Genomic DNA, 26,035 nt, shown 5'->3' on the forward strand with positions numbered 1-26,035 from the left:
TGCATCAGTTGCTTTCACTCCATCACCAAAATGTGGCCTGAATATAACCTGATGAGTTCTTTCAGATTGATGGCTCTGTAGATACCCTCTTGTTCTGTTAAGCTACCAAAGATCAATTATCTTTGACTTCTCTTTATGGCCTTTCCACCTTTTATGCTTACATTGTGATATTTCATCTAACCTAATGTAATCACTTGGTGCCATGCCTTCCATGTCTTCATCCTAGGTGTCCACTCTGTATATTGATGTCTCATAATGTGATTGACGATCTTATCGGCAACGCTTTAGATGGAGAAGCATTAGCATAAAGGTTGAAGACTTGGCTCTAAAGTCAGACAGACATGGTTTCTTATCACAGATCTGTGTTTTAACATGCTAGCCTGGATGACCTAGGGTAAGTTATGCAACTTGTCTTTTTCCTCATCTTTAAAATAGGGATAATGCTAGAATTCATCTCATGTTGCAAGAAGTAAATGAGTTACTGTATGACAGCAACTTGGTCCATAGTAAGCAATCAAAATGTTGGTTGATATTATTGCTTTATAGAGCCAATAAATGTTAACCATTAATTATTTCTCTCCTATGTACATTTTGTTATTCTTTATCTAAACCTTGATTTTGAAGCAATTAAAAAATCCAGTTCGTACTTCAGTCTTATTTTCTCCATATGTGCTTTCAGGTCTTATTGGGTTATTCACTTTAATGATAACATTTCTTCTACATGATTCAAAGCGGAAAGTGGAAACCCATTAAATATTACTAAAACATGGATTTGTAAAAGACTACACCATTAGTTATAATAAAGAATAAGTTTAGTAAAATTAATATTGAGTTCATTTTAGTCATATTGCTTATTTAGCAGCACATCTGTGTCAAAACAAATGATGACATAATACAAAATGTAGTAAAATAAAACAACCATGTACATGTGTACTCAGTTAAAATCAATTAATTGATTTCATAAGTGAATACTGAGAAAGAAAAGCAGCTTCTGACTTTTGGGAGCTGGCCTGATCCTATCAACCAGACTTTATTGTTCCTATAAACTAGCCTGACATTCACAGCTAAATCCCAGTGTCCTCTTGTTAAACATAGAACAATTTCACAGAATGTAAACATCAGACAAGGCCACTCTGTTGCCATGATGGAGCAAGTCGAAAGCAGGCTCACTTTGTAATCATATCTAAACACAAAATACGAACAATGCAGGAGCTACAGACAGCAAACATGTCCCTTTCCCTGCTATTATGACTGTTGCCTCTTTACCAACTACAGCATTAGCCTCACTCTAGTCTGCCTTTTTGATAGATTAGATTTCTTGACACCTAATCATAAAATTGTCCCCACTTTCTAATGGAATCCAACCCAAGCCATCTCTGCGTGACCCTCCCCAAAATCATCTAAGCAAAGTCCTTTCTAACACCCCTTTACTAAGAAGTTCTACACTCCTCCATAGCATGCATTCCTGTAATAAAAATCACTTGTGCAGCTGTAAATGTCTTCTCTAGTCTTTGATGAAGGCCAGTGATGGTGCATGAGAGTTGTCAATCTACTCAGATTTTTTTTACTTTTGCTCAAAATCTATTATCCATTTTGTCAAATAGTGAGGTTACTTTTAAAATGTTATAGTTGGTCTCTTTAAATTACAATTTCAAAAATTGTAGTTTTTATAGCTTCAAAAAATTGGCTGCTTCTCTAATTTAGTGATTGCCACACATGTTCTTTTCTATTTTCTATTTCTATTCAAATATTGTGTTTATCAAACAAATGTTCTTGGTTACCACTTAATTTACTTAAGTTCATTTAAGAGATCATTAGAGCCACATTTTGAATTGGAATGCACCATTTAATAGCATGCTGAGACAATTAATGGTTTGTGATTTCAGAGTACAATGTGAAAACTTTATTGTGCTGTATTTTTTAGCAGGATAAAATAAGATATAGTTACACTAATTTCCATATTGAATTGCTGCCTAAAAGAATTGTTTAATCACAACTTCTAAGGACAGTAATATTTAACAAGATAAACATTTAAGTAAATGGAACTTTTTAGTACTTTGCTATCAATTGCAAATTCACTTTAATAGGGAAAACTTTCTCATGAATTCCTTCTTCACTATCTTATCTAGCTTAATTACACTAGTTTTGGAAGTTTTTTTCTAAATTGTTATATCAAAATGTCAGGGAGTGGAAGAAGAAATAATACTCTTGTATGTATTACAAATAAAATGTTTAAGATCAAAGAACAATTTATCTTCTACTATACCATAAAATGTATATGTAACATCAATATGAGATAATCTTTTTTATGTTTAGGACAATTAATAATCTTTATGGGCAGTAATGCAATAATATACCCAATGGAAGTGTGGAAATTTCATACAAAGTTAAATTTGTATTTTGGTCAACTAAATCTTTCTAATTAGCTACTGTGGATCAGTAATACTAAGGGGAAGCCAAAGAAATAGGGAAATACTCTTTTTCTTTAAGATGCTTTGAATAAGACTTAGTTATTCAAGTTAACTGGAATTTGAATATGGAGAAATAACTGAACAGAACTGCAAATATAATTGAGTACTTGCAATTTATCAGGAATTATTAAACTGTTCCATATGTTGATTCATTTAATAATCACACACACAAAATCCTCTAAGGAAAAGGGACACCACTAGCTAAGTGCTAGCTCAAAGCATGGCCTTCTCTTCTTACCTGGCAAACATTCCCCACTTCCCTTGCTGTTAGCAGCAGTCACATGACCAAGCTCTAACCAGTGGCATGTGAAGGTGGCCTGTGCTCTTTTTGGGTCTGGTCCACAAAACCCTCCCATGTGTCATGTTCTGTGCTCCTGCTGCTCTTCCTGCTGACAAAAATGAAGATGTTTCCTAGGATGCCCTTGGAATGCCTAGGCTAAAAATGGAACACCTCTGTTTCAGGTCACTGAAACTGGATCTGTGTTAGAAAGTCAGACCTAATTGTAACTGATTTAGTTATGACACAAGATACAGGATAAAGTCTTTTAATTATTAAAGACATATCATGCCTTTAAAATAACATCTAATTACATTTTGTACCATATAAATTCACTTTTTCTCTTGTCTTTTTTTACTGTAGATTTTTAGAATTATATACTTTTTAATTTCTCACAATCTACAACAGAATACTGTGTAATAAATGATTTACATGTATCAATAAATGAACTGAGATTTGCTACATATATTCTTTCAAATTTCTAAAATACCTTAAAATATTTCAAATGCTTTAAATACTAAAATACTCTAATTTCTAAAATACTTGGGTGAGCTAAAATAAATACCAGGGGAAGAAATAAATACCAGAGATAAGACAAAAAGCATCAGTTTAAAAAATTGTACTTAAAAATGTAATTATAGACCAAATTCTTGGAGAATGTTTTTCACCTTGTTTTTATTAAGAACAGAGAATTACTTAGTTTGTTAAGAAAGATTGTTAAAGATTTCAATTTGAGATTTCAGTTTTAATTTGAATGCTTCTTTTGTCCTTTAATCTCTAGGCTTTATTATCTATAAATTGTTTAGCTACTTTGAAAAATTATACCACCTTTGATTGCTTCTGTGTGGCATATTCAGGAAACAAATTTAAAAATTGAAACAAACAATATAAAGATATTAAAAGGATGAATATCAGTATCTTAATGGTCACTCTTCAAAAAATTATAGTTAATTCTTTTAATGCTGGAAATGCAAAGATACAGTTAAATTCTAATTCTAAGTTTTGTGTAGCTTTTTCTGCAGATTTGACAGGCAAGAGCAAAGGATTGTTGACTAAATGATCACAACTTTTGAAATTTTCACTATAGTCTTTAGCATCTGATTGTTGTTTTTATTATTGCCTTAAAGATCTAGAAAGTATTGAGTACATTCTCATAGTATATTTCTTCAAAACATAATTAAGCTCAATGATGGATTTAGATTGTAAAAAAAAGGTCTGAAGCCAAACACGAGGTAGAACAGGTCAACTTTTGACTAAATACAACTCAAACTTTTATTTTGATTTTTTTACACGCTAGTTAGTAGACAGTGTCAATCTTAGTAGCATTGTTCCAGGAGGCTAAGTCATCTCTATTCCAGGAAGTTCATGTATGTTAAAAGTGTTCCTGTTAAGTATACAAGGAAAGGAAGGATGAGAAAGCTATGGATAGTGAAGGTGGTGACAGAGGTAGTGACAGTGAGGGTGTGACAGATGAGTTTAGGTACTCAGATAAGCAATGTAGTAATTAAGGTACCAAATAGTTGAAGATGACTATTTTTTCCAAATATTAACATATCTAAAATTAAGATGCATCTTACAGTTGCTATCGACTGAGTGTCAAATGTGACATAGTAGTCAGTGCCTGCACATACTCCAGCTTGCCATATTGATTTATATTTGACTCACTGCAATAAGTTATGATTGTAGTTGAAACTGTACCTATTGTTACTACACACTGAGTGATGCACTTGAAACAGGAAAAATGACCAAATCCATTGAGGTAGATAAACAGATTTCAAAGCAAAGAGAGACTTGAATGACTAAATTTATACATCACACAAGATAATTGTTAGATTATTAAAACATCAATTTGTTTTAAAAAATTGTTGTCTTTGAACAGAAGTTACTAAAATTTTAGCAAAACGTAGTTGAAATGAGAAAAAAAATAAAAGTATGAGAGTACTCAAATAGAAAAGCACCAGCATCACAACTTACAAAATAAGTGTCAGCAACTTGAAAAAAAAACATTGATGATTACAATACAGGACTCTGAAAAAATGCTGCCTTACCAACAAGTTTGATAGCACAGAGGTCAATTCTGTGTTTAAAAGCAGTAGGGTCAGACCCTCACAAAATCTTTAATGAATGAATTTATTGACTTTACTAACATTTTTCTTATATAATATATGTTAAAAATCTGTCTAAAAAATTACAAAATAATGTTTTCAATAAAATTATAAGTGAAAAAGCATTTATCAATATGTTATTGGGAGCATTTTGCTAATGTGTCATAAAACATAATAAAACATCTTTAATAAATAGCTTCTTGGGTTAGGTATAATATTATAATTTCCACAAACTAATAGTACAGTATTTTCAAACATTCAAAGTAAATCCTAAATCCAAGTTTAAAGATATGTAATTTTTATATGTTAAAATACCCATATATTGGTTAATCGTTTTTGCCCTTCTGATGTTGCAAAGGAATGAGGCTATATCTTATTGAATCTACTTCACCTTCCTTATCACCTTTTTACCTTACCCTCATTATCATAATCATAGCTCATCATGATTGAATGCTCCCAGTTATTGAGCACTTTGCTGAGTCCTCTACATAGGCTACCCCATTTAATCCTGGTAACGATCTGTATAAGATATCATTCCAGTGTGCACATTAGGAAATGGAGACAGAGAAATTATGCTCCAAGTCACACACTTAGTATGTAGTGAAACTGGGTTTTGAATTCAGGTGATCTGGCTCCAGAGTCTCTGCTCTTCATACAGAGAGGCTGTACTGGGTAGTGATTAAAGAATAGACCTCGAAGTCTGGTTTGTTTGCTTAAAGTTTCACCCAGCCACTAAACTGTGTGACTTTGGAGAAGTGACTTAACCTCTCTATCTCAATGGTCTCTTTTATAAAATGGTGATGAAAATAGAAATAATAGTGTTTTCCTCATTCGGATGATATAAAGATATTGTAAGTTAATACATATAAAGCATTTAGAACAGTCTGGTGATTGGTGTTACTTAAACATTAGCTATTGTTCCATCATCTCTTTTATCATGTTTGGCCAAAATGGGTTTATCTGCCCTGAAACAACCTGGAGATACAGAAAAATCAATCAAGCATTTAAAAACATTCTCTGCTGCCTACATTCATTTTTACCAGAACACCAAATAGGATGGCTCTTTTCCAATTGTTCTATTTTAATTGAACAATTAGAATTAAAGATCAGCATTTTCCTTAATGAGTTCTCCTATAACCACATTAGCCCTGCTCTTTAAATGGGTGCTCAGTGGACCTTTTCTCATTGAGGGCAGCAAATTCAATGTCAAGTCTTTGTTATAGTCCCTTCTTATGGAAATAGATATGAATACTCTAAAGTTTGCTTTACATGTTAAAGAATGTTTTCTAAAGGAAGAATGCTAAGAAAGTTTAAAAGGACTCTTGAAAAATCACAAGGACAAATTATATAGTTGTAGACATTATTGTTGAAAATGTATTTAATGTTGTACTCTTGTTCTAAGAGTTATCTTGTTGAAATAAGCGCTTCTTGATAGAAGGAGGTTATTTGTTTTAGCTCTAAAAATTGCCTAATATAGCCTAGGGCAAAAATTACAAAGTGACATAGATCTGTATTTTAATCTGGGTTCTGTTCGTTACTAGTTGTATGAATTTGAACAAATTTTTTAACTTTTTCGAGTTTCAGTTTCTTAGTAAAGACTAAATACATGTCTATTTTATAAGCAAGCTTTGATAATTAAATAAGTATTTAACATAAAACATCACTTAAAAATAGTTGTTCCAGCTGGGCTCGGTGGCTCAGTCTGTAATTCCAGCACTTTGGGAGGCCGAGGTGAGTGGATTGCCTGAGCCCACGGGTTCGAGACCTGCCTGGGTAACTTGACAAGACCTCATCTCTACAATAAGTCAAAAAATCAGCCGGGCGTGGTAGTGCGCGCCTGTAGTTCCAGCTACTTGAAAGGCTGAGGCAGAAGGATCACTGGAGCCCAGCAGATCGAGGCTGTGGTGGCCGGGAGCGGCCATTGCACTCTAGTCTGGGTGACAGAGTGAGACTCCAACTCAAAAAAAAAAAAAAAAAAAAAAGTTGCTCCCTCTACTGTCCTCACACTTTCTTATGTCTGTCCTCTGCCCCAGTCTTTTCCAAAAAGTAAGACCACCACTAGGATGCATGGGACATCAGAAAAATATTTTTGGCAGACTCATCATTAAAATAAACAATTTGATTGAAAAATTTGCAAAGTTCTTGGGTTCACATAAGACATGGTGATTTATTGATGAAGATTTAGAATAGTGTGCTAAAAAAAGGCATATACAGAACTTTTTATTGCCAAATAGTGGAAAAGAAGATTCTTCATGCTATTTGGGCACTGCCCCTTCCTTCTTATATTGAGGAACCATTTCCTTTTGTTTTTATTGTCAAAAGTGAAATTCTTGGATAATTTTATGCCCCCATCACAAGAAAAAGCAGCACTTATAATTCACAATGTCAGGGCTCTTTGGAACCTATTTATAGTGAACAAATGCAGGTATGTTTTGCCTCGGCATTTCCAGTGCCATCGATTGGATGCTGCTTAGTCATTACTTATGAGTCTACACTGCTGTGAGTATCGGCTTGCAGTCCTTTCTCAATCATGGTTATGACAATCATGAAAATCTTACTCAGAGCAAGCCAGAAATGTAATTATATAATGTATTTTCTGGTCTTGTTAAATTTATAACTGGGAATTTCATAGTATAAACAGAGTAACTCACTTTCAACCATGGCTTCTTGTGAATTCTTTAGGCTGCAATGACTACATTCCTAAATGGTGATTTCTTTTAATACAGACTTTACACCTGCCTACATGTAAGGTCAATGATGAGGAGGAATGATGAGGGACCAGTGAGCAGTGGAAGGAGAGTGAGCTCATTTGTGCAGTAATTATTCGTTCCTCCTCTGGCAAGGTTGCAATTTACCTAGAAGAGCATGACATCACTACATCAATTAAAGACAGAAGAGAGCATTGATTGGAAGTGCCCATTGGCATGACAGAACTACAGTTTCAAAAGCCCTCTAATGGGCACCACTGCAAGATGACTTAACTTATGGAATCTGCAGAAAGGTCGAGTGACCCCTCTAGGCCCAGTAGCAGGGGTTCACAGAGTAAATAATGTTGACAGCTACTTCCACCTCCCTCAGATGTTAACCACAGTTGGTACTTTGTTTAAAATGCATAACAAAGAATATCCCAGGCACAGGGCAGTACATAAAATTCAAGACCAAGGTCCAGTGATGGACTAATGGTAGCCAATAATGTTGACTGCTATGTTCACCTCCCTCAGATGTTGAATTTGGTCTGTGTTCTACATGAGTGAGTTATCGAAAATTGTATGAGCGCCAATCTGGGGCTAATCACAATATGCCATTAAATAAATACTGGCCAGCACCTGTGATCCATTTGCCGGGAACCATGTATCAGGCATGATTACTATAGCTGAAAATTCCAGACAGCTTATGACATCTGGTCAAGACCACACTCAGAGGTTTGGAGAGTACTCCAAAGGGAACAACCAGATGCCAAGGTCCACACGACCTCTGATCTGGACTTAGGATGCCTAGATGGCACTGGCTGATTTCGGGAACTAGACGAGGAGCTTGGAAATATTAAGGAAGTCATGCCCAAGTATGAAACCTGCAACAAAGGTCCTATTTACCCTTCAGCAGTGATTCTGCTCATGAGTTATAGTCTCTCTGAGATCCTTGGATAATATAGAAAGGATCACTGTATGTGTCAATTACTTTGACTTTAAGACTATTATATAATTTATTGGCAAGCCATTCTCTAGTACTTCATCAAAATAGTTATCTCAAGCCAAGTTGCAAGAAGTAAATTTTCTCAAAATTCAAAAACGCTATATGTAATATAGCATATTTTCTGCCTCCCCCCAAATTCAGCCTCCTCCCACTAAACTTAACAAGTGTGAATGTTAACAGGAGAGTCAAAAGAGCAGGCCTGCACATGGATCTTTTGCCCCATATCCACGGCATTTATTTATTATTATTCATCAAGTTATTTATTTTTTTCCTAATAGACTTTTGGCATTCCATGCCTCACATCTCACAATCATGAACACAGATAAAGTCTTGGCTCTTGACAAACATCTTGGCATCAAGAATACTGCCTCTTTATGTTTGGTAAACATAAATATTACATATCATTCATAATTTGTGACTGTGATCAATTCCAAATGAAAAGGTTAATTAAAGGTCTTACAAGTAAGCTGACAATGCAATATATGGAATAGTAAAAATGCATTACGCAGGGGAACAACCAAAGGGAGAAAAACTGCTGATTGCTCACCTTTACTTTAAGTTGGCTATACTATAGTCCTTCAAATTTTGTTTTACTATTTCCACCCTTAAATCTAAATCAGCCATGTTAGCTACTTTTTAAAAATTACATTTTAATTCCTCTTATATTTTTTTCCAGTTATTTCTCTTTGTACTTTTTTCCCCTACTACTTCTCTAGGAATTACAATATCCATTTTTTAAAATTTGCCATGTACATTTCAAGTTAATACTGTGCCATTTTACATAAAATACAATAACCTTACACTAGTCTATTAGTCACATTTTAAATATTCCTATGTAATAAACATCACAATATGGCACTCTTATTTTCTCTTTAAAATTTGTTTTGAAACAAAAAATATCCTTTTTTCTTTTAGTGTTTACCCACCAATTTACCATTTCTGGAGTTTTTTATTCTTTCTTGGATGAGTTTCTACTGAGTGTCATTTCTCAGCAGCCTGAAGAACTTCTCTTGTTATTTCTGTCGAGTAGATATCTTGGTGACTAATTTTCTCAGTGTTTTTATATGAAAATGACAGCATTAAACCTTCATTTATATGGGATATCATCATGGGAATAGAATAGAATTTGGGGTTGCTATTTGTTTTTCCTTTTAGCAACGCAAAGATGTTAGTTATTGTCTTCTGGTTTCCTTTTAAAAGGGCAGCAATAATTCTTACTGTTTTTTCTCTGTGTATGATAGATGTTTTGACCCCGTCAGAGTGCTTTTGATATATTTGCTGCTTTGACTTCTAGAATTTTGTCTATGATAGTCTCAGTCTGGCTCTGTTCATACTTATTATGCTTTGGACTCACTATGTTTCTTGAATATTAAGTTGTTTTTTAAATCAAATTTGGTAAACTTTATGATAATTATTTCTTGAAATATATGTTTTCTACTCCATTTATTCTATCCTCTAAAATTACTAGTAAACTGCTTGATACTTGTTTACAAGGTACTGAGACTGATTATTAATTTTTATATTTTTCTTTTCTTCAAATTGGATGGTTTATATTGATCTATATTCACCCTTAGTAGCCCATTCTTCTGTAATCTCTAATTTTTCTTTCAAATCATTAAATTTTCATTTCATTAACCTATAAAATTTTCATTTTAAATATAATACTTTCCATCTTTACAATGTCTGTTTGGTTCTCTTTCTATTCCCATCCTCTCTAATCTGCTCACTCATTATGACCATATCTCTCATCAAGCCTTTGAAGAGAGCTCCTTTAAACCCTTGTCTGATTGTTTCAACTTCTGGATTATCTTGAGTTCTGTTTCTATTGGCTGTTTCTTTCTTTCCTTATGTGAATCATCCTTTTTTGTTTCTTTCTAGTCTAGTATTTTTCCTATGGCATAGTCATTACTCTAATGGTGCATCAGTACTCATGAGACGTGACCTTTCAGATCTCAAGTAATGGGCCAAGATGCTCAGTGAAGTCTCTCCACTGTAGCTGGATCTTAACTCTAGTTTATTCCAGCAAGCTGGCATCAACCATTCAATTTTCGTACCTGCAGGAGACTGTCTGTCATTTTGTACAGCATCTCACATTTTGCTTCTGCAATTTAGCTCTTGACCAAAAGCCTGCAGGTAATCTCCAAGAATTCTTATGAGCTCCCTCCTGTTAAACTCTTCCCTTTTAACCTGGCCTACAAATTCTGACTGCTTCAGCAGTCCGGAGTGCAGATCTCTGCCTCCTCAACTCTTCAATAAATGAGTTCCACTTCACTGTACTGTGGGAGAAAAGGGCATTACTTAATGTATACACTAAAAATAAATCAGAGAAGGATGATCATCAGGAGAATGAAAATAATAACCCCAACAGAAGTCATTATTTCTTGTCGAGTTTCTAGTCCTGAGCAACATAGCTGTGATAGTAGGCACCTGCACATAGGATCTAGACACTGCATCATGCAAGAGCTGCCAGTCTGAAACAAAGCAATGCAATAGAATTTTGCAGCTGAGGTTCCAGCTTGGAAATAAAATTCTGACAAGATGGATTGCCATCTTCCAGAGCACGTTATAACTTAAATAAATCCTAGCATTTGATGCTTTGTCATCTATGGATAGAATATGCAGACCTGAAATAAGAGGAAGATAATACAGTGGACGAAATAATTAGTAAAAAGTACAAATGTCTTGTTTCACCATCACCCTCATGACCTCCTTGACGAACTTGTACATTCTATTCCCACAACTTTGGCTCTTTGACCTTAGACACTCCAGTTGCTAGACGGGGAATCCTTCTACCGAAGGACACAATAAGAGACCCAGTAAGCCCTAAGCTATGGAACCACACCGTGACTTCTGGCTCCCTGTACCAAGAAGCTGACAGAAAAAAAAGGCATTACCATTGTCTGCAGTAATAGGATTAACATTATTTTCCCTTAACATTTCTCTCTTTTCCTCAGGAAAAAAGATCAGCTAGAATCTTAAAGGAGATATTGCCACACAGGGTGAACTTATCATACAGCTAGAGTGGATTTGAACTGTACAAGCACAGGACTATAGTAGACACTGTGACAGATCATCCAGAATCCCCCTTCAATGCCAAGATACTCAGAGCAGAGCTACCAACAATACTGACTTCTGATAGCTCTCTAGCGCTCGCGCTCGCGCTCTCTCTCTCTCTCTCTCTCTCTCTCTCTCTCTCTCTCTCTCTCTCTCTCTCTCTCGGAATTTGTCTTAGAACAAAGAATGTGCCTTACCATCTACAGGGACAGTTGTCATCCCCTCACTGATCATTGTGGCAAAGTCTCAGACCCCTTTGCCTCAGTTCAGGAGGACACTGAGTGACATCCTAGTTTCAGAGCTTCCCATGTGATGGACTGGAGTCTCTTGTGACTTTATCACAGTTCAACTTCTTGCTCGGCCCCATATTGCTTTCTTGAGCCATTCACAGGTGTGATTGCCCAGAGCACTCCCCTCATAAACTTTCTACATGCAAATCCTCTTTTTTAGTCTGATTTCCAGGAAATCTAACCTAAAATGTATTGATTGTATTATTGCTTAAGGTGTCAAGCTATCAAAAAAGAGAAAAATAGAATACACCAACTCAAGTGCTGCTTGATGATTTTAGAGCTCTTGCTGTATAGTCATGCGTCCCCATACGCTCCGGGACAGCATCAGGAGCTGCACCATTTGCAACTTCCCAACTGAAAATTCATCCAGCGAACAGTGGGACTGGACACCTGTGTTCAACAAATCTTTCCCTATTCAGATCATGAGAAAGACCATCCAATTTCTGCTAATAGGCATTGGGATTGTTTCTAGATTTTGACTATTAAGAACAGTGGTGCTATGAATTTTTTTTAATGTATCCCTATGACCAAAAACATGGTTTCTGTAATATATGAGTGTAATTACTGGATCATAGGGTATGTGTATGTTTAACTTGACTAGGTAATGCCAAACTACTTTCCAAAGCTGTATACATCTTCATCACACTTGCAGTTTATGGAATCACCCAAGCTTTTCATTCTTGCCAATATTGCATACAGATTTTTTTTTTCCAGTCTGATGTATCGTATCTTAGTTTTGCTTTTGTTTGTGATTTCAAGAACATTTTTTTGTTCATTTACTTTACCTTTTAATGATGGATTTTTTATTTGTTTTACTTTTGTTTTTGTTTTGAGTTGAAGTCTCACTCTGTAATCACACTGGAGTGCAATGGCATGATTACAGCTTACTGCAGCCTCAACTTCCTAGGCTCAGGCAATTCTTCCACCTCAGCCTCCCTAGTAGCTGTGACTACAGGTGTGCACTGCCGTGCCCAGCTAATTTTTTTTATTTTTATTTTTTATAGAGACAAGATCTCTTTATGATGCCTGAGCTGGTCTTGAATTCCTGGCCTCTAGCAGTCCTCCTGCCTCAACTTCCCAAAACACTGGGATTATAGATGTGAGCCACTGCACTGTATCAAATGATGTTTTTGAGATCTTTGCACACATGTTGGATTATTTGATTTTTTGAAATAATGATGCTTATACAGATATTCTTTGATTTATGTTGGGGATGATATCCTGATAAACTCATTGTCAAGCTGAAAATATCATCAGTTGAAAATGCATTTAATACATATAGCCTAACTGAATATCATAGCTTAGCCTAGCCTGTCTTAAACATGCTTAGAACACTTAGCCTACAGTTAGGCAAAATCGTTGAACACAATACCTATTTTATATTAAAGTCTAATGTAATTTGTTGAATACTGCACTGAAAGTAGAAAAGCAGAGTGGTTGAATGAGTCCTCAAAAGAGTTTCTACTGAGTGTGTATCACTTTTACACCATCCTAAAGTCAAAAAATCAGAAGTAGAACCATTGAAATTCAGGGAGGAGAGGACCGTCTGTAGTTATATATTCTGCAAATAAACGTTCCTTAGCTTGAGATTTGAATTGTACCATTGAATAATAGTGGTAACTACTATTATTCTGCATTATGAAATCTGTCTAGGAGGTCCTTATATTGAAGACTAAATGACAATACAGTCTTTTAAGATAGAAAGGAAGACTGCATTATTGTATGAAGTGTTTATTTTTTAAAAAAATCTTCAAAGCCTCTTTATGGAGTTAAGTAAGATCTCTGAGTTTTTATATATATAAACAAATATTTTGTTAGTAAGAAATCTGTGGGATATATATGTGTATAATAATGTGTGTGTGTGTGTGTGTGTGTGTGTATGTATGTGTGTATATGTATATGTAAGCTTTATCAACTCTATCAGTTACGTTTTTATCATGACAAACTAAACCACAAGTTAGTCGTTTAAAACGATTTATTTTGCTTATGATTCTGGGTTGGCCTCAGCTGGGCAGTTTTTCTGGTCTGGGCCAGGCTTGGCTAATCTTGGCAAAGTTCCTGCCAGTGTCAGTGATCAGGTGGTGGATTGGCTGAGGCTGGCTTACTTTTAAAGGTTTTAGCTAAAAAACAAAATGGAGATGATTGGAGCATCCCTGACATAGTCTCTCATTCTTCCACTACACTAGTCAGAGCTCGTTCACATGATGCTGTTAGAATTTCAAGACCAAAAGTAGTTATAAAACCTTCTTGAGGCCCATTCTTGGAACCTGCTCAACATGGAACTTCTGGCATGTTCTTCTGGCCAAAGTAAGTCAGTAACCATGCCCAGAATCAAAAGATGGTGAAATACACTTCACTTTGTGTTAAAAAGAATTGCAAAGAACTGTGGCCATTTGGGAAATCTACCACATCAAGCAATGTGTACAAAGGATATAAATCAAATATCTACCTATGATGCCCAAACTTTGTTAATACAAATGGAAAAATTCACTCAACCTTTAAATATTTTGCTCATCAATTTAATAATCATATAGCTGGAAATAAATTATTTCACCTTAAATAACTTATGAATTTTTGATATTTATAATTCTTCCAGTCTTTGTCAGAGGAAATAGAATGTAAAAAATAAATATAGGACATTTTAATATTTTTTGTTAGTGTTCATAAATTGTGTGGAAAGTAGGACATTGGCTGAAATCAGGTTTGAGATTACTTAGGATTCTATGTATCCATTTTATCTCTATCCTTATTATTTTCAAAATTTAAGTTATCTGTACATTGATATTGATAAGAATATTTGATAATTTAATTTTAATGTTGAGTTAAAAATGAAGATTTTATAGAAACTCTTGAGTGTTTAACCTAAGTATATTTTTGTATAAGCCAAGAAATAAATGGAAATTCTGACAAGCTTGAACTAGACTGGATTAATCCTTCAGGCTTTTTGGCAAAACTGTAAGCGTAATTTAGATTTAGGTAATTAAAGACTGTACACAGATGTAGCTTCACCATCTGCTATTGATAATTCTTCACCTCTTGCAAGAACTACTTTGGAGGCTTAAGAAAATAAAATTATAAAGAATTACAACCTCCAGAAAAATGTATTTACTGATAGACCTTAATAAATATTTTGCATGTTATTAAAAATTGCATAATTAGCCTATTTTTAATTTTATCAACATTGAAAAATGTAATAGCATATTAACTTGTCCACCTATTAAAATACATTTTATATTTTACATTTTGTTAGCTTAAATATTATGCAAAAACAATTATTAGCATTTTCTGCTTGTTTAAACTGTCGAAAAATGAAGTTAAATGACAGGTGATATTCAGAGATGTCTAAGTCTACATCTGAGTTTAAAGGAATTCATCTAGGAAAATATGTCATAAGATTGTAAGAATTTGGGTGAAGGAAAATAATCTTTAGTTCAGAAAAAAAATACAGGGAAAAATGAACATTATAGCATTTTTAGAGAGAATGAAGAAACATATTGATATGAAAACTGAGCCTTGGATCTACTCAGTGTCACAAAACTAGCAAATTGTGGGTTGGAACTCAAGTTTTATAGTTTTAAGTCCAGAGTTTTTAATACCACTCTAGAATGAGAAGGATGAATATACTTCCTTGTCTTTGTATCACATTTTAGAAGGTCTTCCCCACTGACCAATTTGTTGGGTTTTTTTGAAACTTGTCAAAAGGAGCTTTGATAAATTTTAGGTATTATTTCTAATAATAGGTGTCAAAAATCTGGGAACATTTAAGAGTCACTTTTTTTTCTTGAGTACCTATATACCTGTTGCCTTTAATAAAAAAATGAGTCAGTCTAATTCTGTATCTCTGCTTTTAGGAAACCTTGGCACTGCACAGAACTAAATTTACCCCAAAGCTACTACTACTAGTAGTAGTTACCTCAAGGGCTCCTACCTCAAAATAATTTTGAAAAATTATGTACCACTCACATTTTAAATTGACTTCCAAATGTTTTATTATAAGTTTAAAGTTGAATAAATTACAAAATATAATCACTGTTGTGTATTATAAACACCTCATTTAAAAATCACAGTTTTTAAATCATAGTGATTTAATGCCTACAGTACTGGGTTGATAAGAATCCCATGAAAATTCTGGTTCAGAACCATTCGTGGTACTTTGATATGGCAACTGTAGGAAACAAATAGAGATTTTGATAATGAGAGTAGAGTACTGCTGTAACAAATGCCTAAAATGTGGAAGTGGCTTTGGGTTTGGGAGTGGATAGAAACTGGAAGAGTTTTGAGATGCATGTTAAAAAAAAAACAAAAACCTAGACTGTCTTGAAGAGACTTTTGATAAAAATGTGAATAATAAAGAAGTTTTTGGTGAAGGCTCAGGTGAAAATAACTTATCTGAATGAAAGGTACTTGTCAAGTGGCAGAAAACTTGGATGAATTATATTCTACTATAGAATGTCAAATTAACTTATAAGTGATTAACTTGAATATTTGAGATTTTCAAGAAAGTATGGAAGGTGTAGCCTGGTTTCCTCTTGCCGCTTATAGTAAAAAGCTAGGTGAAAGAGATACACTGAGGAAGGAACTATTAAGCCATAAGGAGCCAAAACTTGATAGCTAGAAAAATTCTCAGTAAGTCCATATGGCAAAGATATTAAGACATGCACTGAAGAGATAATGTTTGGAACCCTTCAGGATGTTGATACTTAGAAGAGATTTTGTATTAAGAACTAATGGTGGAATGGGTTAAAAGTTTTGGGATGTTGGGAAAGATATGAATTTTTGAAAATTTAAAATGTAGACTGTATTGCATTAAATATTATTCTCCCCAAAATTTGTGTCCACTTGGAGTCTGTGAAAGTGACATTATTTGAATCTTTGTGTATGTAATTAAATTAAGAAGAGGTCATAGTGGGTTAGGGTAGGCTCCAAGTCCCTTGATGGTGTTTTATAAGAATATGTGAAGACACACAAGGAGAACATCTTGTGACAGTGGAGACAGAGATCAAAAAGATGCAGCTATAAGCCAAGAAATGCTGACAAGATCAGACACCAGGAAAAAGAAAAAAAAAAAAAAAAGATTCTTTAGAGGGAGCATAGACCTGTGACACTTGATTTCAGATTTCAAAATTCCAGAACTGTGAAAGGACAATTTTCTGTTTTTTAATCCATGCGGTTTGTGATACTTTGCTATATGGGAGCCCTAGTAAACTAATACACTGACTTCATGACTTAAAAATGAATGAATGAATAAATGAATAAACAAACAAATTAATTAAATAGTTGAAAATTTTACATTATTTTCTTTTCTCATTGAATATATATTTGCAGTCTACTTCTACTGAATTTATTCTTTTTTTTTATTTTTTTGAGTTGGAGTCTCACTCTGTCACCCAGACTGGAGTGCAGTGGCCGCTCCTGGCCACTGCAGCCTCGACCTGCTGGGCTCCAGCGATCCTTTCGCCTCAGCCTTCCGAGTAGCTGGAATTACAGGCACGCACTACCACATCCGGCTGATTTTTTTTATTCATTATAGAGATGAGGTCTCACCAATTTGCCCAGGCGGGTCTTGAACTTGCAGGCTCAGGCAATCCACTCACCTCAGCCTCCCAAAGCGCGGGATTACAGGCTGAGCCACCGAGCCCGGCTTACTGAATTTATTCTAACAAAATGTATTTTTATTTGTGAAAGCCTTTTTTTGATCACTTTATTTTTCTGAAACAAATAAAAATGTATATAAACCAAAAATTTCTTTTCAAAATTTTTGCTGACATTGAGGTTTCAGGTTAAAATTCACATTGAAATACAGTAATTTCTTAACATCTGTGATTTTCACATCTGTGGATTCAAGCAACTGCAGATCAAAAATACAGTATTTGTGGCATTACATCCATGGAGATGAAGACCAACTTTTGTCACACTCAGGTTCTGCAGAGCTGACTGTGGAACTTGAGCATCCATGGATTTCAGTACCTGCAGAGATCCTGGAATGAATTCCCTGCAGATACCAAGGATTAGTTATTTGGATTGGTGTGTACTGGATTAGTTTTTTGGATACTTGTACTGTATTATAAATATAGTTACTGTACTGTGTTATAATACCTGTCCTGTACTGTAAGTGCATCATCCAAATTACACAAATATGTGTAAAATATTAAAATGTATAAGAAGTAAACATTTTGTTGGTATGACAATTCCTAGATTTACCAGATTATGAAAATTCTTTTTTTTTAATGAAAACACTAAGAGACTGTCTTAGTCTGTGTGAGCTGCTATAACAGAGGTATCATACACTGAGTGAGTTATAAACAACAGATATTTATTTCTCACAACTCAGAAGTCTAAAAAGTTCAAGACTAACTCACCAGCAGATTTAATGTTTGGTGAAGGCTCATTTATCATAGATGGTGACTCATGTAGTAGAAGAGACTCTTTGCTGTCTCTCAGGGCACTAATCCCATTGATGAGGGCGTCCCTCTTATAATCTAATCACCTCCCAAGAGGCCCCACCTCCTAATACCACTCATTGCCTTGGGGATTAGAATTTCAACATATAAAGTTTGAGGGCACACAGACATTTAGATCATAGCAGAGACCTTGTTTACATAAATAAATGGCAAGAAATGGAAGTTTACTCCTCAATTCTTCAAATTCATGTTGTTTGTACTACAGCATTTACATAGTTGCTTATTTAAAATTTATTTGGAAATAAATACCAAATTTATTTCATAACTTGATTAGATTCTTCTTTAATTTTGTTGGTGTCAAAGAATTGAAAATGCCTGGCTGGGAAAGAGACTTTTTATCCATTCATAAAAGTTGTTCACTTTCTCAATTTGGGGGAAGTATAAAAAATAAATAAATAGAAACACAGAGAATTTAACAAGACTCTATCAAATGATATTATAACACATTATGCTGAGAAAGGATTGAGGAAATATTAATAATAACTGCCAATACAATATTATGTCATGAAAGTCTTTAAGTAGTTTTTAAACTATTTTTAAATATATGAAAAATAGCACTAATTAATCTAATTAGCACACGCTATCTTCATTTTCTAACAAATCAGCTAAATCCTGCTCAATTACGTTAATAAGTCTACCTTTAAGTTTAATTTAAAATAAATGTGTTATTGTGTGTATTTCAGTCATCTCACTTCAGCATTGGTCAGACTGGTCGATGGATAGATAGAGAAGGTATGCATCCTGCTATGAAGTTTTGCTTGGTGGAATAAGGTGAAACTACCTTCAGTATTTTGTATAGATGCTCTTTTCGCTTTGATCTCATATCACTTATTTTTAGGAATTATGTATTCATTGGCAAGAGTTGGGAGAGATAGAAAAAGTGAGATAATTAAATAAAATCTATTATTACTTCTGCAAAATACCTGAAATCAGAACATCCTATCACTAACTAGAATACTTTATTTCTACTGCCCAATTTACCCCTTATCAGGAGATTTATATTTTTATATATCTGCTCCTCCCTCCAAATCCTTTTGTATAACAAGTTTTCTTTCAACTATAAATCTTAGTTAAAGTTAGGTTAGAAGACCCACTAGATATTTTTAAAATTTTAAGTGGGTAATATTTATTTATGTGATGAACACAAAGCTGCTTATTATATTTTGAGACCTTTCCTATTGGTAAAAATTGCATACTGAAAGTTTACCATCTTAACAATTTTTAAGTGCACAGTTCAGTAATGTTAAGTATATTCACATTGTTTTGCAACACATCTCCAGAACTTTTTATTTTTCAAAGTTGAAACTCTATACCTATTCAACAACTCCCCATTTTTCCCTATAGCCCCCGGCAAACACAATTCTACCTTCTCTATCTATAAATTTCATTACTTCAGACATTTCATATAAGTGAAATTATACAGTATTTGTTGTTTTTTAACAAGTTTACTTCACTTAGCATATTGTCCTCAAAGTTATTTCATGCTGTAGCACATGACAGCACTTTCCTCCTTTATAAGGCTGAATCATATTTTATTGTGTGTGTATGTGCAACACTTTAAAAAAAATTCATTTATCAGTAGATGCTTTAGTGCTTCTGCCTCTTGGTTGTTTGATGATAATGTTGCTATAAACACAATGTGCACGTCTCTTCAAGATCCCGCTTTTAACTCTTTTGAATATCTACTCAGAGGTGAGATTGCTAGATCATATGGCAATTCTCTTTTTTTAAAGTTTTAAGAAATCTCCTCACTGTTTTCCATAGCTACTGTACCATTTTCTACTCCTTCTAAACTGTTAAGAGTTCCAATTTCTCCACATTTGCCAACACGTGTCCTTTTCTATTCTTTGTTTTAATAGTAACCATCCTGATTGGTGTGCAGTTTTACAGTATGCAATATATAGTCAATGCATTATTTATCATTCTTAGTATCTTATTGAAAAATTGAACTTCGGAACTAATTATATAATTTGTGAATTGTATGTGCTACTCATAAAAATATGATTGCAGCTGTAATGGACAAAGTTAGAAGCAGAATGACTTTAAAAGACATAAAACAGGGAAAGTACTTCCAAGAGTTTTCAAAACTCTAATTCATTACTGTGGTGTGAATTTTAGTAGAATTACTTTCTTTAATGTTTACAAAGCACTTCATCTGTGACAATGACTTTTCTAAATGCTTTTCAAGTACTAAGTCTTCTATCATACTAACTGTCCTATGATACAGATATTATGCTCATTTTACACAAGGGTAATTGTGTAAGAGAGTAATTAGCGACTAAATTACAGAGCAAGGATTAATTTATTACTAACTAAAATTAATTTTTAAAAACCAAGGGTATTTTAAACTCTATTTTGTTATTTTCAAGAGATTCTGCCTAGTTTTACTGGTGACTATTTCCACTTCTTAAACATGTTCTTAAATTGTCAAGTTCCTCTGTCTGAGATTAGGCCTACTCAGGAAAGGTATAATTGAGGATTGGAGTTCTGTTAGCCCAAGTGGCAGGAACAAAATAAAGTCAAGAGTACATGGTTTGACAAGAGAGTGCGATATAAAGCTATACATAGGGAAATACAGAGATGTGAGTGAACTTGAAGGGCCAACGAGGTAAAGGGTAATGGAAGTGGATGGGAAGGTAAGAGACTGGAGTCAGGAAGTCAAGATATGTTAATTTATAGTTTTTAGGTGTTCATTAGAATGTCTATGTTAATAAGAAGAAAAAAAACCACTTTGAATCAAGAAAGCCTAGTTATTGAGTTAATTCATGTTTTTTGGACTGACTTGAATAAGACAAAGTTTTAGAATGAAAGTCTAAGATGTAACTTAAGATATATTGAAAGATTTCCCAGTTTATTTGTATAGAATTATCAAATTTAACATTTCAAACAGGGATATTTTATCTTGCATGGACTTTAATTAAAGTATATCGTCATTTAAATTCAAATGAATATCATCAATAAAATAAAAGTGTGAAATCTAGTCCTATAAACAAGAAAGTTCCATGACTACTCATTTGTACTCTTGTTTTAAAAAGAAGTCCTTGGTGAATAAGGCAAAGCCTACTGCCAATGCTCTGAGGCAAGGTAAGTTTATTTTTTTATATCAACTTTCATGTTCACACACTTTTCAAAAAAGAAGTCATAATATAATATAATGTTATCTTCCTAATTTCCCATAAAAAGATTAACATTGGCATACACTTTAGACTTTTCTGGTTCTAAGCTATTTCTTCAAAGTTTATTATTTTTCTTTGACTAAACCTGCTAAGATCTTTTCAAGTGCTATTTTGTTTTGAGATTAGAGGGCACAGATATTTAAGAGACCATTCATTTTTTGTTGGATTTAAAGATTTAAAGCGTACATTGACATTGAAAGTTTAAGATATTTTAAATTTAATACCTACAGTTATATAACTGTTTATTGAATAAATCTTTGACCCAAGATCATCTTCTATGGATGTTCTGTTGTTGTTACCGTTCACCTGTAGAGGTCACTGTTAACAGACGAATGAGATGTCTTGAAATTACAGGCTAATATAGCTAAATTTTAATTTCTATCTGCCTCATATCACTAGAAAGATTATAGTACTACCTGGTATTAAAACATTATAGAAATGTAACATAACTCTAAAATCATAATTTTTAGATAATAAAATGATAAAAGCAGATATTACTACTTGAGTGTATTAACCAAACCATAATTTCTCAAACTAAGCAAGTTGACAGATGAGAGACCCCACTAAATTGAACTCTAATCATTCTTTATTTAATTTTCTTCTCTAATACTGAATATAAGAATCTATGAAATAGAGTCCAAAGGAAATCAGACTTTGTTTGAATTCTCGGAATATGAACTATATCTTAGAAAGTGTGAATTTTACCCATAAGGAAAAAAAAAACTGAGGAGAGAACACTAATAAAAAGTGATATAAAGTAATAGTCTTTAATGTCCCTTCAGATAGCAACCAGGTGGGTATAGGTAGGAAAGAGAGCAGGTCTGTTTAGTAGAGAAACCATCCTTACCATGGATGCCAGTAAAATGCCCTCAAAATGAAGGGAATCTGTCATTTTGTGTAAATTCTCTTCTGCTTCCATAAACACAGCCGTAATCAATTAAAGACTCACTTGTGAAGGAGCCATTGTTTGCAGTTCCATTCAGACATTGCTGACTTGTCTTTTAGACTGCTTGTGCGGAAGCCCTGGTAAGGTGATGAGAAAGTTCAAAGCACCTAACTTTTCAATGTGGATTTTGTTCTTGAGACTTCATTTTATCTTTTTATTTATTTAAAAAATGGAATGTGGTATATGCATTGATTTTTGGTTCGGGGGAAGGGGAGGCTTAAGAACGTAACAAATGTGTGAAAATGCTCTAAAGATATAATTCCATGTGACTTTCAAATAATAATGCCTTATATGTGAGTTTAAGAGGAATTGGTGTTGAAAATACTTGCTAAGATAATAAGTAATATTGCTTTATCAAAAGTCTTTTGGTAGAAAGTGAGAGTGTTTTATCCCACACCGATGAATCATTCATTAATTTTTGCCATGATTGTTGTTTTATTTTTGTTCTTAGCCTCCTTTTTAGGCTCCTAATTTGAATGAGACCGTGTTATTGGCACTGAAGTGGTCAATGCTCGATCTAGGTTGCTGGATTTGGGAGGCTGATAGAGCTTTACTAAAGGGAGAGATGGAAAAATGTTTTCAGATAGAACTTGGCATAAATGATTCAAAGAATTAAAAGATAATGAATCAACATTAAATATTTGATGCTATTGATATGTACTATAAACTAAGTGAACAAATTCTCCTCCTAGACATGAGGAATAAAAGTTATTCAGTAATGAAAGTAAACCCACAGAGACACTTCTAGGCAGAAATGGGCCAAATTTCTTCCCTGACTGCCTACAAAATAATCTAGGGTAAGCCAGTAGGAAGCCCCGTTCCCCCATAGCCGAATATTCAAGCTAAATATAAAAATTTTTGGAATGGAAATTAAGGAAAGAAGTGATCCAACAAGAATATGTTTTCTAATACTCCTTTGCTTTTCTAGTTCAATGAAAAGAACCACTTTCTTTGGGACTACAGTTTAACAAAACTGCTGTGCCTTGTTGCTGTTATCCAAGTACACCGGCCTCTCTCCCTCTGCCTTGACTGACATGTCTGGGGAGGTTACAAGGAAGAGCCTTACTGCCCAGACCAGCCACTGTACAGATGACTCAGGACACCTTCACTAAAACCCATTCATTCCCTGGGTCCTGGTGGGAGTTACCAGCAAAGCCTGCCAATTAGATGTTGGTAATGTGGACTCTGCTTTAGGGAATTGGGTACGACTGCCAGAATTCATTCCTGAACTTCAGCAGCCACAAAAGAGTATTTTTCTGTCGTCTGAAACGGATTCAAAACCAGGTCCCAAAAGGACAGGCTTCCTTTTGTGCCCCATCTATCCTCAAGTCCAATGACTAATAATGTCACAACATCAGGTTTTTCACAAGATTGCAGGAAACACTGGACCAAGAAGGGAAGGGAAAAAAAGTCATCTTTTGAGTTGATTACCTTTTGTTTCACTCTTTTTTTCTAATTTTTGAACATTCTCCTTGTATCATAATTACATGGTGGTTCTCCTCAAATTAATGGAGTTTTATTGTTAAATGAGAGATTAAATCTGTGACGTACCAGAATTATGAAAAAGCTCTTCAAAATCTTTAGATGTTGACTATAGTAATTAATGTCAGTTCATATTTAAGACTGCTTGTCCTTGCCTTGAAAAAAATATTTCCAAAATCCTATTTTAAAGTTGTATTGGCCTCACTACTTCCTTCTCTGCTAATAAACACACATAAGTGTAAATACTTCACTTTCAAGTTCATTGACATTGTCATTGCTTTTTTTTTTTTTTTCTTTTTTCTTTTCACATTTTAGTCCATCTGAATGCTTGGGTGATGTTTTGAAATTGTTGAGAGCCAAAGGTAGATTTTCTTAATAAGGATTCTGTGAGCTTAAATGTCTTATTAGTAGAATGAACAAATCTTGGAAAATTTCCAAGTCATTTTGCAGAAAATGTGAGAGAACTCCAAACAGTAGGAACTTTAGACAGTAAAACCGCTAGTCAGTCCCTGTAGACTGACAAGAAAGGTTTGAGTCTGTGCCTCTGTATCAAGGTGCTTTTTTTCTTTTTTCCTTTCTAAAGCAATGCATTCTTTTGGTTTCTAGTCCTAATTTTACTTTAAAAATTATTTTGAATGTGCTTCAGACAGGGGCTTTCTGTCCAGATCTTGAATGCAAGTACTATATTTTTGTTGTGTATTCTTGAACAAATATGTTTTATTGGGAACCTATTTCAAAATGCTTGTTAAACATACGGGCTTATTCACATAAATGCACTCAAGTGCTGTAAATGTAGGAGCAGAGGTTGGAACAGAGGAACCTATGTCTTCTCATGGCTGCAACTCCCTGCCTGTGCACACGCTGCATTGAACACATACTTCTTTCTGTGACATGCAAGCGCGCGCACACACATGCACACACACACATACACACACACACTCACACACACACCCCGCTGTGATTCAAGGGGGAAAAAAACACATTAGTCATAAAATTTAGGAGTTGAAAGTAAGCAGGCAAGGCCAGGATAGTAACTGTTCAGGACTTGAATGAATTGCCACAGTTTTCACCAAGTAACTGGCTGGCCTTCTCAGGCAGGCTCCAAATTCCTGTTGAAATGAAGACTTTCTTTCCTGGACTAGGACTGGCATTCCTGGGAAACAATGGCCCTTTTCAAATAGGCTCTGAAATTTCACAGGTGAAGGGAGAGGGGCAGTCATTTGATCCCACCCACAAGAAGCCTGTTAGTATTTTAAAAAGTGAAGACAGAGTCTATCATGGAAATGCAGGCAGAGCTGGCGAGTGGCTGAGAGCTGCAATCTAGACCCATGGTCCCACCGATCCATGTGAAATACGAATCAGTTGCAGTTCTCTGTCTCTGACTCACATTGCAACTCCTTTTTCTAGACTTTCCTGAAGAACAGACTACAGAACCACTGAAACAGGGCTTTACTTTGTATCCTGTGTTATGGAAGAGTCGTATTCAAGTTTTCTTTCATTAGGACTCGACATTAGAATCTACAAAATAAGGGAAACATCTGCTGGTGTGTGTGTGTGTGTGTGTGTGTGTGTGTGTGTGTGTGTGTGTGAGAGAGAGAGAGAGAGAATATATAAATATATATGTATTTGGTATGAAAAGATACAAGGTAAAAAATATTAGAGATATATATATACAATATATAGTTGCATATGTGACCTAATCATTTTACCTTGCACCCTTCCAGATTATTTAACTTGAGTCTAATTATATTATAATTCAGTAATTTAAAGATTTTAACAATGCTCAGATAATTTAAGGAGTCCTTTATGAAAATGTAGTCTATGTTCAGTTTTAAAGAATTTGAGCATATTGTTCATACTAATGTTGCAATTAATATCAGATGTATCTCATAGACTGATGGGAACTTTTGAGAATAAATTTAGGAATATTTTTAGAAGTTTTATTTGTTTTTTGTTTGTTATAAGTTGAGGTCTGGTGGTATGATCACAGCTCATGACACCCTTGAACTCTGTTGCTAAAGGGATCCACCCTTCTCCACATTTCAAGTAGATAGGACTACAGGCGCACACCACCATGCTT

General features: G+C 34.4%; 1 long non-coding RNA gene across 1 annotated transcript; it reads left to right on the top strand.

Moving 5' to 3' along the window:
* The first annotated feature begins 21,321 nt into the window (after nt 1–21,321).
* LOC103271218 lies at nt 21,322–23,234 on the top strand. The gene is made up of 3 exons (XR_505034.1): nt 21,322–21,435; nt 22,455–22,553; nt 23,166–23,234. It is a non-coding gene; the product is annotated as an uncharacterized LOC103271218 (long non-coding RNA).
* Nucleotides 23,235–26,035: the final 2,801 nt, after the last annotated feature.

Source organism: Carlito syrichta, unplaced genomic scaffold (assembly GCF_000164805.1).
Source record: "Carlito syrichta isolate Samal-C Ts95f unplaced genomic scaffold, Tarsius_syrichta-2.0.1 Scaffold311462, whole genome shotgun sequence".
NCBI lineage: Eukaryota > Metazoa > Chordata > Mammalia > Primates > Tarsiidae > Carlito > Carlito syrichta.